The sequence below is a fragment of the Pan troglodytes genome, chromosome 3, assembly GCF_028858775.2.
Source record: "Pan troglodytes isolate AG18354 chromosome 3, NHGRI_mPanTro3-v2.0_pri, whole genome shotgun sequence".
NCBI classification, from domain to species: Eukaryota; Metazoa; Chordata; class Mammalia; order Primates; family Hominidae; genus Pan; species Pan troglodytes.
In genome coordinates this window covers 136824829-136837706 of record NC_072401.2, presented here as the reverse complement: position 1 = coordinate 136837706, position 12878 = coordinate 136824829, and the positions used below count along the sequence as shown (strand labels likewise).

The 12878-nt window shown below is 35.7% G+C and overlaps 1 pseudogene; it reads left to right on the top strand.

The window, feature by feature from the left end:
- The first annotated feature begins 246 nt into the window (after positions 1-246).
- LOC112209006 (keratin, type I cytoskeletal 18-like) lies at positions 247-1127 on the top strand (annotated as a pseudogene).
- The last annotated feature ends 11751 nt before the right edge of the window (positions 1128-12878 follow it).

Here is a 12878-nt window from a genome sequence, read left to right as displayed (position 1 = left end):
CAAGATTTAATAGAGTGAAAACAGAGCTCCCATAAAATGGGAGGGAACCAAAAGAGGGTAGCTGTTGTCAGCTCGAATGCCTGGGTTTATATCCCGATCATTGTCCCTCCTACTGTGCTGTCAGGCGATAGATGATTGGCTATCTCTTTACCTCCTATTTTTGCCTAATTAGCATTTTAGTGAGCTCTCTTTACTACCTGATTGGTCGGGTGTGAGCTAAGTTGCAAGCCCCGTGTTTAAAGGTGGATGCAGTCACCTTCCCAGCTAGGCTTAGGGATTCTTAGTCGGCTTAGGAAATCCAGCTAGTCCTGTCTCTCACATGGGCTCCACAAGGTCATTGACGACAGAAATGTCTCTCCGCTGTACCTGGAGACAGAGATCGAGGCTCTCAAAGAGGAGCTGTTCTTTCTGAAGAACCATGAAAGGGAAGTAAAAGGCCTACAAGCCCAGATTGCAGGCTCTGGGTTGACCCTGGAAGTAGATGCCCCCAAGTCTCAGGACCTTGCCAAGATCATGGCAGGCATCCTGGCCCAATACGACGAGGTGACTCGGAAGACCTGAGAAGAGCCGGACAAGTACTGGTCTCAGCAGATTGAAGAGAGCACCACAGTGGTCACCACGCAGTCCGCTGAGGTTGGAGCTGTTGAGATGATGCTCACAGAGCTGAGACTTACAGTCCAGTCCTTGGAGATCAACCTGGACTCAATGAGAAATCTGAAGACCAGCTTGGAGACCAGTCTGAGGGAGGTGGAGGCCCCCTGTGCTCTGCAGTTGGAGCTTCTCAACCGGATCCTGCTGCACCTGGAGTTGGAGCTGACACAGACAGGAGCAGAGGGGTAACACCAGGCCCAGGAGTACGAGGTTCTTCTGAACATCAAGGTCAAGCTGAAGGAGGCTGAGATCGCCACCTACCGCCACCTGCTGGAAGACAGTGAGGACTTTAATTTTGGTGATGCCCTGAACAGCAGCAACTCTATGCAAACCATCCAAAGATCACCACCCATCAGATAGTGGACAGCAAAGTGGGGTGTGAGACCAACGACACCAAAGTTCTGAGACATTAAGCCAGCAGAAGCAGGGTACCCTTTGGGGAGCAGGAGGCCAATAAAAAGTTCAGAGGTCAAAAAAAAAAAAAGATTTTGTGGTTTGTACTGTGTAACTTAACCCTGGCTTGCATGGTCTTAGGTCTTCTTTATAATTTGGTATTTTATTGCCACAGAGTATGTTTTGTCAGCTTTATGATCTCTGTTTTAACATTAATGCTGGTCAGCTGTACTTAAACTCCAAAACAGGGGAGTACAAGGAAGTATGGCTGACTTTGCTTCCCTTGTGGCATGGAATTCAGTTTTTCAGGTTTCTCTGGGATCCCCATGGCCTATGGAGTGTTCATTCAATCAGTTTGGGAGCCACAGGATTTTATTTTTGATTTAGGAACCCATCTTGAGTATTTCTATATATATTCAAAGGCCCCACAAGAAATTATATTTTTTTTCCAAGGAGCAAGTATATTTGTTACATAAAAAAGAATATGTACCCTTAAGAAATAACCATAAACTTCAAATTAGACAAGATCATATTGAAAACAGCAAGTCTCTATCCATCTAGTTGTTAAAATTGGTAATAGATATGTTCTAAGGAAATTTAGCTAGTTATGATAGCTCACTTATTTCTCACATTACAAATTTGACTGTTAAGGGTGACAGAGCTTAAATGTGGTCGCAGTGGGAATGTATTTTTTAAGACATTTCTTTCCATCTTGAGGATATAATAAATGTAAAATTCTTCAACTATTCCACTCTACTAGAAAAAGCCCTGAGGTTTAGGTTTCAGACCAAGTTAAATCATTTTTACCCTATAGGAAATAAACTGAAATTTAAACTTAAATTATTTAGAAATTTTGCTTAAGAGTCCCTTTATTAGAGCTTGTTAATTGATGATCTCCACACTTACTTTCTAATTTATAACTAATAAAATCAGTCTATCAGACTAAACTGTAAGGGCTATTTATCATAATGTTCTGTTCACTAAATGGAAGCCATAGTTTAAAACATTTTAGTTAAATCCAGCCACTTACTATCAACCAGTATCTCTCTTTATTTCTAAATCCGGGGGCAAAAATATCACTTAAGGTCTGAATTATAAATGTTTTCTAAAACAGTATTAAGTTATATTCTTTATTCCTTATTTTAGATAAATTTGAAAGAGCTTAAAAACAATATCAATACTTTTCTTTTAAATTTTCATTTTAAATGTAGGTGCTACTGTATCTGTCTACAGCATATTTTGCCAATAATTCTTGAATTGGAATTGTATTTAAAGCTGCCAGAGATAAAATTCAAAGCCTTCATTATACCAGCATTATCAAGCGAATACCCTTAATATCCAATATCAATCATTGTGTCTTTAATGCCTTATGCATTAACTTGAGGTCTACCAATTAAAATTTTCTGTTAATCGTTTTGAACTTAGTTGAACTAGAGTTTTGCATTATTATCATAATTTGTGGGGGAAAATCTGCAAGAATTTATTTTTAAGTACATATTAAAATTAATTAAAATAGTCTATTTTCAAAACTAACTTCATAGATAAATATAAATATGCAAATTAAGAGTTTAGTGTTATTTATATTATGCTTATTCAAGGTCACATTTTATGAACTAAAATTTTCTTCTTCCATCAGCCTTGTTCAGATCATCACCACTTCTCAATTGGGTGATTGCGGTAGTTTCCTACCTACTGTTGTTACCGGAGAGGGGTCCCGATCCAGATCCTGAGACGGTTTATGAATCTCACTCAAGAAAGAATTTGAGGTGAGTTCATAAAGTGAAAGCATGTTTATTAAGAAAGTAAAGAAATAAAGGAATGACTGCTCCATAGGTAGACCAGACTTGAGGGCTGCTGATTGCCCATTTTTATGGTTATTTCTTGATTATTTGCTAAACAAGGGGTGGATTATTTATGCCTCTTTTTTTTAGACCATATGGGGTAACTTTCTGATTTTGCCATAGCATTTGTAAACTGTCATAGTGAGGTGGGAATGTAGCAGTGAGGATGATCAGACGTCACTCTCATTGCCGTCTTGGTTTTAGTGGGCTTTAGCTGGTTTCTTTAAGGCAATCTGATTTATTAGCAAAGTCTTTATGACCTGTATCTTGTGCCAACTTCCTATTTCATCCTGTGACTTAGAATGTCTAACGTCTGGGAATGCAGCCCAGTAGGTCTCAGCCTTATTTTATCCAGTCCCTATTTAAGATGGAAGTGCTCTGATTCAAATGCCTCTCAACACTGTAATACAATCGTTTTTCCCCAAGGCAGACAGTCATTTTAAGAAACCATAAATAGGATGATATAATTCCTTTGCTTAAACACCTTCAATGGATTTGCATTGTACATAGAATTAAAACAGACCCTTAGCAGGGCTTACATGATTCAATTCCTGTTTACTGTTCTAACCTTACCTCAAACAGTATTCTCTTTGGCTTAGTATGCAGGTGTCCAGGTTTCCTTTTGCAATCCTTTGAGCAACCAATGCTCTTTCTTATCTTTGAGGCTTCCTATATTCTGCTACGTCTGCTCAGAAGGCTGTAACTCCTTTCATGAGTTATTTTTCCTGGATCCAGTCTTGACTTGTCATATCCTATCCAAGTCTGACCATGCTAATGCCCATCCCCATTCAAAACACCCAAGAGCATTTTACTCTTTTTAAAAATCACATAATCACTTATTTGTAAATTAGGTATTATATTCTAGTTTGCCCCGAAGAAAAGTTGCATGACATTGATGCACTCATTCAGAGACTAGCACAGTTCCTGAAGCACAGTGTAAGTCATCAAAAGTAGTTCTTAGAAGTCTAATAACAGTGCATTCAGAAATAACTTTTTTCAGATAGTTTAATAATTAAAGATTTTGATTTATTTGCAAGTAGTTATTTTTACTGAGTAGAAAAAATATTTTACTGCATTTAGTTAAAATAAATTAGGTAATGGAGCTAAGCTTTTTATACACAGTAGCACTACAGAGTTACAATTATTGACCATAAAATTGGACTACTTCTGGAAATCAATACAAAATAGAGAAATGTTAAGTTTTTTTGCTTGATAGGAAAAATCATTCCAGTTCATAGAAAAAAATACTTTTCTTTCAAGTAAAAATTGAGAGAAATTATAGGTGATTATACAAGGTAGAACAATTACATTTTTAAAAAAGTTTCCAGAAAATGCAGATAGTTTTCATCAGTAATAGAGAAGCTTGGAGTAAAATTCTCAAAACAACTCAGTAAACATACTAATAGGGGAACAAAAAACTAGAGACTGAATACTGATTCAATGCATATTTATATTTATTAAATTCTTAGGTACTGGTGACACTGCACTAAACAAAAGTGACAAAGCTATTGTTTTCATGACATGTATGTCAGTGGACAAATTAAGATCAAATTGTTGAGTGGAGAGGTTGTTATTCTATTTACCACTCATCCCCTTTCAATTAAAAATTACTTTCAAAATGTAGCCATTTATCAAGATTTTTTAAAACCCTATAAAGTTGGAAATGGAAGAAAATGCAACATTACAGGGCATGAGACAAAAATAAAGTGTATCAAGATCTGCACTTAATTTAAATTATGTCAGGTTCAACTCTGAGAAGGCAGATGTTTGGGTAATTGTCAATTGTGATATAGGCTTCTATACTATATTTTGATATACCTGAATCATAATCTCAGTAAGAGTACTTTGAAATCTATTATCATTATTTCTTCTGTATTAGTCAACTATAGCCACAATAGCATTGTATAACAAACCATTCTAAAAGCAGTGGATTGCAAATTAAGCTTTTATTTCTCACTCTTATGTGGGTTTGGCTGGAGTTCAACTGATCTAAGGCAGCTATCAATTCTTTACCACAGGTTGGGTTCAGGTCTATTTTTTGTATTTCTCATTCTGGTGAGACCAATAGGTTTCTTAGAGCATGCCCGTCTCATTATAGAGACAGAACAGAACGGGGAAGCCCAACCATGCAGCTCCATTTCAAGCCTCTCCTCACATTTCTTTAATCAACACATTTGCCGGGGAAAGTGTCAAGGCCATAGTACATGGAGGTGTGCTGGAAAAAAATAAATAAATATGAGACAATAATCTAATCTACCACAAAATCAAATAGCCTGGCTAGTGGACTGTTGCAAATACTCATATATTTTACAACAATATTTTACAGTTCTTGTAGTTGCTGTTACTGCAATAAGCTACAAAATTTATGAGTAGGTGGGCAGCTATAGAGTAAGACTTTTTTAATGTCATACATAAGCCTTTAAAGAGCTCTTTTTTGCTTTCTAAAATTCATATTACTCAAACTTTTATTGAGATAATTTTAGATTAACCTGAAGTTATAAGAAATAACAGAGAGATATTTCTTGTACCTTCACCCAGTTTTTCTTAATGGTAACATCTTGCAGAACTACAGTACAATATTTCAAATAGGCAATTGACTACTATCTGCCATCTTTATTCAATTTTATATGACATTATGTGGTGTGCCTGCATGTGTGTATAATCCTATGCAATGTTATGTGTCAATTTATAGGAACATCACCACAGACAAGACACAGAATAGTTCTGTGTCTGGTAGGAATCTCTTGTGCTATCCACTTACAGCCACAGACTTTTCCTCACCTCTGCTAGTACTAATCTCTGGCAGCTAGTAATTTTTTCTTTACCTCTATAATTTTGTCAGTTTAAAAATGTTCTGTAAATGAAATCACATAGTATATTACCTTTGAGATTGGCTTTTTTCACTAAGTACATTTCCCTTGAGGTCTATCCAAGTTGTATATGTATCAATAGTTTGTTCTTTATTTACTGATGAATAATATTCAGTGTTGTGAATTTACCAGTTTGTTTAGGCATTCACCTATTGAAGGACTTTTTTATATTGATTTTGACTACTATGAAATAAAGATGCTATGAATATTTACAGATTTTGTGTGAACCTAAGTTTTTATTTCTGTAGGATAAATACCCAATAGTGCAATTGCTGGGTCATTTGGTAAACAAAGATAGTTTGGAAGGAAACTCATACTTTTGTTTTCCAAAATAGCTGTGCTATTTTACATCCTTCTCAGGAATTTGTGAATGATCCACTTACTTTAGATATCAGTCATATCTCTTCTAAAATGTGCTGGGAGAATCAGGCCTCTATTTTGCATAATATGGGTAAAATTTCAGTGTATTAACAGTAACTTTATAGGAATTGAAGAAGTATGCATTTCTTGGGAAATACCTAAAACAAAGCATCAAGCAGTCTTCAGGAATTAGAAAATTGCTCACAGAATTCAAGAACCTTTCACTTGAATTTTATATTCTTGAAGTTAATTTTGCCTTTTTAAAAAATTTTTGAGATGGGGTCTCGCTCTGTCTCCCAGGCTGGAGTGCAGTGGTGCAATCTCAGCTCACCGCAAGCTCTGCCTCCCGGGCTCAAGTCATCCTCCCACTTCAGCCTCCCAAGTAGCTGGGATTATGGGCACGTTCCACCACACCCAGCTAATTTTTGAATTTTCGTAGAGTTTTGCTATGTTGCCCAGGCTGGTCTCAAGTGATCTGTCTGCTGGGCCTCCCAAAGTGCTGGGTTTACAGGCATGAGCCACCACACCCGGCCTTATTCTGTCTTTTAATTCATGGGATTATATGTTTCGTAGTCCACAATACAAAGATCAGAGATCATGATAGTTTCATATGGTTTTATACAAATAACCTGAAGATGATAATAAATAGTTTGAGAATAAAAAATTATGGGTTCAAGTGATTCCAAAGAAATGATTCCATTTACTTTAGGTTTTAAATTATTGTTCCAGAATATTTTTCACATTAGATTTCACATTTCTTCCCTTTCTTTTTCCTCTGATAGTTTAATTATGAGTCAGTGACATAAATATGTTGTAGAAATTCCATATTCATGATTTCACAAACTTAGTAATCACGTGAGAAAAAATGCTCTGGAAACAATATCCCAAAAAGCCTTCTTATCACTATGGTTTAGGTTAACTGTCTGTGACTGAGCAAGATATATGGCTGGAAGGCAGATAATCGGAATGGTTATAACTTGGGTTGGGAATGAGTTTTCCCAAATTATTCTCATTTAAACAATATGGAATTAAATATATATATATTATATTTATAAATCTATACACTTTTATTTATTTAGATAGACAGAGTTTAGCTCTTGTTGCCCAGGCTGCATGGCAGTGGCATGATCTCAGCTCACCACAACCTCTGCCTTCTGGTTGCAAGAGATTCTCCTGCCTCAGCCTCTCGAGTAGCTGGGATTACAGGCGCCTGCCACCACATCTGGCTAATTTTTGTATTTTTAGTAGAGATGGGGGTTTCAGCATGTTGGTCAGGCTGGTCTCGAACACCTGACCTTGTGAACTGCCCGCCTTGGCCTCCCAAAGTGCTGGGATTACAGGGGTGAGCCACTATGCTCGGCCACACATATTTTAATAAACATATTATGTATGTTTATATATATATATATTTGAGTCAGGGTATCCGTCTGTGGCCCAGTCTGCACTGTCATACAGTGATGCCATCAGAGCTCACTGCAGCCTCTATTTCCCAGGCTCAATAAATTCTTGCACTTCAGCACCCTGCAAGTAGCTAGGACTACAGGCATTTGCCACCCCACCTGGCTAATGTTTTTGGATTTTAGTAGAGACAAGGTCTCCCTATGTTGCCAAGCCTGGTCTTGAACCCCTGAGCTCAAGGGATCCTCCTGCCTCAGCCTCCCTAAGTGCTGTGATTACAGTTGTGAGCCAACACACCCAACCTAAATTGTATTTTAATAGAGAAAAAAATGATTCCTATGAAGATACCAGAAAAACAGAACATACTCACTGATCTCCCTCTCCCCTAAACATAGCATTTTCCAAGGAATAATCAGATTTAATATCCAATTTCTAGCAATGTGAATTGAATTTGAATGTAGATTGACCATAAAACTCTATTTAAAACTATACCTTGGTTAGAATTTATAAATGCATATTTGTGGCATCAGCTTTATCTTCTAGCATGCCAGAGGCAGACCTCACCAATCAAGCACATTTAACTTAATGCAGTTTTAAAACAATCCCCCATAGGGTATACAAGCCAGCCACTACCAATTTAACAGAGTTGACATGTTAGAGAAAATCTATTTGTAGTGTCAGAACTGTCCAGTGGGAAATCCTTTACAATATTCTTCAAGTTTTACCCCAGAATACTTGACTCTTTTCATTCTATTCCAAGATAAAAATAATTATCAAACTAAAGTTAGAAAATGAAAACATACGTTTTAGAAAATATAAAGCTATTACATTTTCTTTTTATGGAGTCAAATCAGTCAGAAATTCTAAAAACTATAGGTATTTATGATAGTAAAATTTCATGAAAGTTCTGTAATCAATGAAGATTGGAATATTCAGTTATGCCTGAAATCTGCAACTTTTTCATGAAGTTTTTTTTTTTTTTTTTTTTTTTTTTTTGACAGAGTCTCGCTCTGTCACCCAGGCTGGAGTGCAGTGGTGCAATTTCGGTTCACTGCAAGCTCTGCCTCCCAGGCTCACGCCATTCTCCTGCCTCAGCCTCCCGAGTAGCTGGGACTACAGGTGCCCACCACCACGCCCAGCTAATTTTTTGTATTTTTTGGTAGAGATGGGGTTTCACCATGTTAGCCAGGATGGTCTTGATCTCCTGACCTCATGTTCTGCCCTCCTCGGCCTCCCAAAGTTCTGGGATTACAGGCATGGGCCACCACGCCCGGCCTCATGAAGTTCTTAAGAGAACGAGAGGGATAAACAAAAAACTAAAAGACAAAAAACAAAAAAAAAAGATGTGTTTTGTTTTATATATATTGTCTCTATTTTAGTTGTCATTATATACATGATTAAGTACATATGATTAAAATGTAAGAGAAATGCTAATTAATTCTAATTGAGAATCTCATACATCAATACATCAAGAGATAAAAAGAATATACAACTAAGGACTAGACTGTTAATAATATAATCATTCGAGTTTATTTTCTGCATATTATAGTGGTTCTCAAATTTAGCTGTTTATCACCTTGACTTATGAAGTTTTATTAAACTACTGAAGATAAGCTCCAAAAGCAGACACACAGAATAAGTCTCTCAAAAGGTGAAATCCAAGCAACATAACAGATTCTAGAACACAAACAGGATTGTGAACCACTGGCTTTGCCTTACATCAATCTGTTTCTACTGGTTGAGTGACTGTTAGTGCTAGCATATCTACTTTGACAAGATAAAGGTTAAGAAATGTTTCTAAAATTATATATGCAGCTTTTTTGATAGTAAAGAAATCTGCAGATGCAATAGTTGAAGAATTATGTTTTGCTACTTTTCTCTTACATACAGAAAAATTACCAAATTTGTATGATTCTCACAGATCTCAAGGAAACATGGCTGCTTTTAAAAAGCACAAAGTACACTGCCTGAGGTTGATCAAAATCTATTTTTATTCCTCAGACCTTTAATTTTGCACATCAAAATCAAAACCTTGATTTTTTTTAATTTTTTTCCACTTTAGTTTGCCTCAATTTGTTTTTATTTCCCTTCTAATGGTGACACCTGCTATTTTTGTGATACAGTTTAAATTTCCAGCCAATACTGTTTTCAAAAATGTTTTATTTTGTGTTACAAGGAACAACAGAATACGTTTTTCTTTTGTCCTTCCTGTATTTACAGACAGAGTTCCCAGACTCCAATTTTATTAAATCAAGGATTTCAGAAACTATGGCGAGAAAATAAAATAAATTTACTAAATTCTATTGTGACCATGGAAGGGGTGGTGATGGGGGAGGACATGCAGTATATGCTGGAGAGGTGGGGTCAGCGGGTTTTTTTGGTTTAGTTGAATCATTGGCAGTTCACCATTCTATCAGTGTAAAGTTTTATTGAATGATTTATCACCTTCCAGTAAGAAGAGCAGAGTAGCAGGTGTTAAGTCTTAGACGTTTTCCTGTCCTGAATCAGTGTTTCTGGGCTACAGCCTCCTAGGTTATTCATCAATGAAGTTGGAAAGATATGGCACTCAGTAGTCATTAATCAACAGCCTTTCTGCAGTAACTTGTAAGCAGTAGCATTATAATGCTCACTATCAGATATGTTCCTAAGTGTATAACCTGGGCATTGTCAAAGGAAGTGGAAGATTCCACCAGTAAACCTGGTCTTTAAGGCAGCAAGCATTTCTCAAGAGAATTATGGAGCACAAATAAACAATTATTACCCTCACTTTTTTTAATGTTTATTTTCTTGTGTGTGCTCCCCCTGCTCCTTGGATGATAGCACACTTTCAGTTGCCTTAAAACAATAAACAAACAAACACTGATCATTTTTGTGTAGCAAAAATAAGCTGACAATGAAATTAAATTTGACAGTGAAATAAGTGGCTGAGAAAAACAATCATCAAAGTCAGTTATAGTAAAAACCTTTTGTTACCCAAACTTCTACAATGAAATTTTGGATATGCCATAAATAATTTCAATATAAGTAAAAGGATAATATCTCAAATTCATAAAACCTGAACAAAGTCCACTTAGAAGTAACTATGAAACTGTTATACAAAACCATGATTATGAAGAACTTGACAATAATTGTAACAATTAGTAATCATGTCTTATCTAAGGAGCATATGTATATGCTGAGAAAAGCAAAATATATATGAATAACAATGCTTTAACAAATTGTAAATTTGGGAAACTTTGGTAATGGTGAATTTATTCTGCTCATTTTCTGCATGATTTCACCTTCCCTTCCACCTTTTATTTCTTTATCTGTTTCCTCTCTGAATTTTTTTTCTCTGGTGCTAAGTTAAAGGCTACTCAGAGAGACATGGTAAAGTCCTCAAAATCTTTCCAGGACACTATTATCTGCTCCCACCATCAAGTGCCCATTGTTCAGTGTTGAAACTCAAGATATGCCTTCAGAATCAAATTCAAAAGAAGAAAAAGGCTTTACACAGCAGGCATACTAGTAAAGTTGTTTAAAAATCTAGTCCTTAAGAGGATAATGGATATAAGGTGACTAAAACAGTTAACCTAGCAATCAGAGGATGGTACTACTCCTACTTTGAACTCTGTAAAAGGAAAATAACTTTTTTAAAAAAACCCTGATTTTTAAAGTGGTGTTTTCAGAAGACTAATCGTAATAACACTGTCCTACTGACCCCAATCTGTAAGAAGGAGATAGATTAGTCCTTTTTACTGTGAAAGAAAATTTCTCCCACAATTTGAAGAAAAAAAGTAGCAAATAATGTTAAGTAAATGTTATATAAAAGAGCTTAAAAGTCACAGAATGAAGAAAAAAGCACATTATAAAAATTAGGATAAGGGCCCAAGGGGAAATTGATGTTATCTAGCATTAAAATATCTAATAGGGAAAAATTTTACTGATTATTTACACGGATCCAAACCTATAATAACCTTTTTGAATGGTCCAATTTATACAGATAAGATTTCTTGTAACAATAGCAAAATATTCGTGCAGGACTACAAACACAATTATTAAATGAGTAGTAAGTGGTAATCGATTTTTAAATGTATAGGAGGTACTTACAATTCTTTCAAAGAGTTTATTTAATTGGGAGATCCAAATGATTCTAAACAAAAAAAATAAATATATCATTCTTATAGTGATATTTAATATTGATCACTAACATTTTTTACAACTTAAGGGAATCCTGGGTTATAAGCAACACAGGACATCAAAATCAATAAAACTAATAAAAATAATTTGAAGCTTCTTAAAGATTAGTCTAATATTACTACCTTGAAAGCTGAGTCTGACATTGTAATAGTACTTTTGATGAAACTTTATATCATAGAGAGGTCAAGCCTTTTGGGTTAAAGAAACACTCAAGTTGGTATCAAAAACCATCAATAAAATATATAACAAAATTGATAAAATATATTTTTAGTAATTCTTAAATTGATGTTATTTAAAAAATAAATGGCTCAGACATTAATGATTTTGATATTATTAACTTTTAATATGCTGCAAAGAAGATATTTGTGAAGGATATATCTAAAAATCATGCTAATTTTGCAATAATAGAAACTTTTTTTTAATGAATGCAGCAGAATTCTTTTGTCTACTTGCTTATTTCATCTTCCTAGCATCATTTCATCATCTGTTTTATGGGGACTCCCTGAATTCCTCTTGAGAAAATCCCTTTGATTCCCAAGAGCAATTTAATCAATTGCTCTTCTCCATGGACAAACAACAGGATTCATTAGAATAAGTATTAAAAATAGATAGGAGTGGCCGGGCATGGTGGCTCATGCCTGTAATCCCAGCACTTTAGCAGCCCAAGGCAGGCAGATCATGAGATCAGGAGATGGAGACCATCCTGGCTAATACAGTGAAACCCTGTCTGTACTAAAAGTACAAAAAGTTAGCTGGGTGTGGTGGTGCGTGCCTGTAATCCCAGCTGCTCGGGAGGCTGAGGCAGGAGAATCACTTGAACCCAGGTGTGTGGAAGGATTTTCAGTCCTTTCAGACCATCTTATCATTCGCTGTATTTGATAAGCTGTCCAGATGATCTCGCCTATAACTCTGAACTTTTAAACGAAATTGTATTATTTTTCTGGTGGTCGCTATAACAAATTTCTAAAAAGTTGGTGGTTTAAAACAACAGATTATTCTCTCAAAGTTCTGAAGTCCAGAAGTCAAAAATACAGATATCAGCAGGGCTGCACTTTCTCCAGAGACACCTAAGAAAAATCAAGTTCTACAAAATCTACGCACTAAAAATAACAGAGTGTATGGGACAATAGAGTTGGAGCAGATAAATTAAAGCCTGTGCAATGTTCTAAGCCATGCACTGACAAAA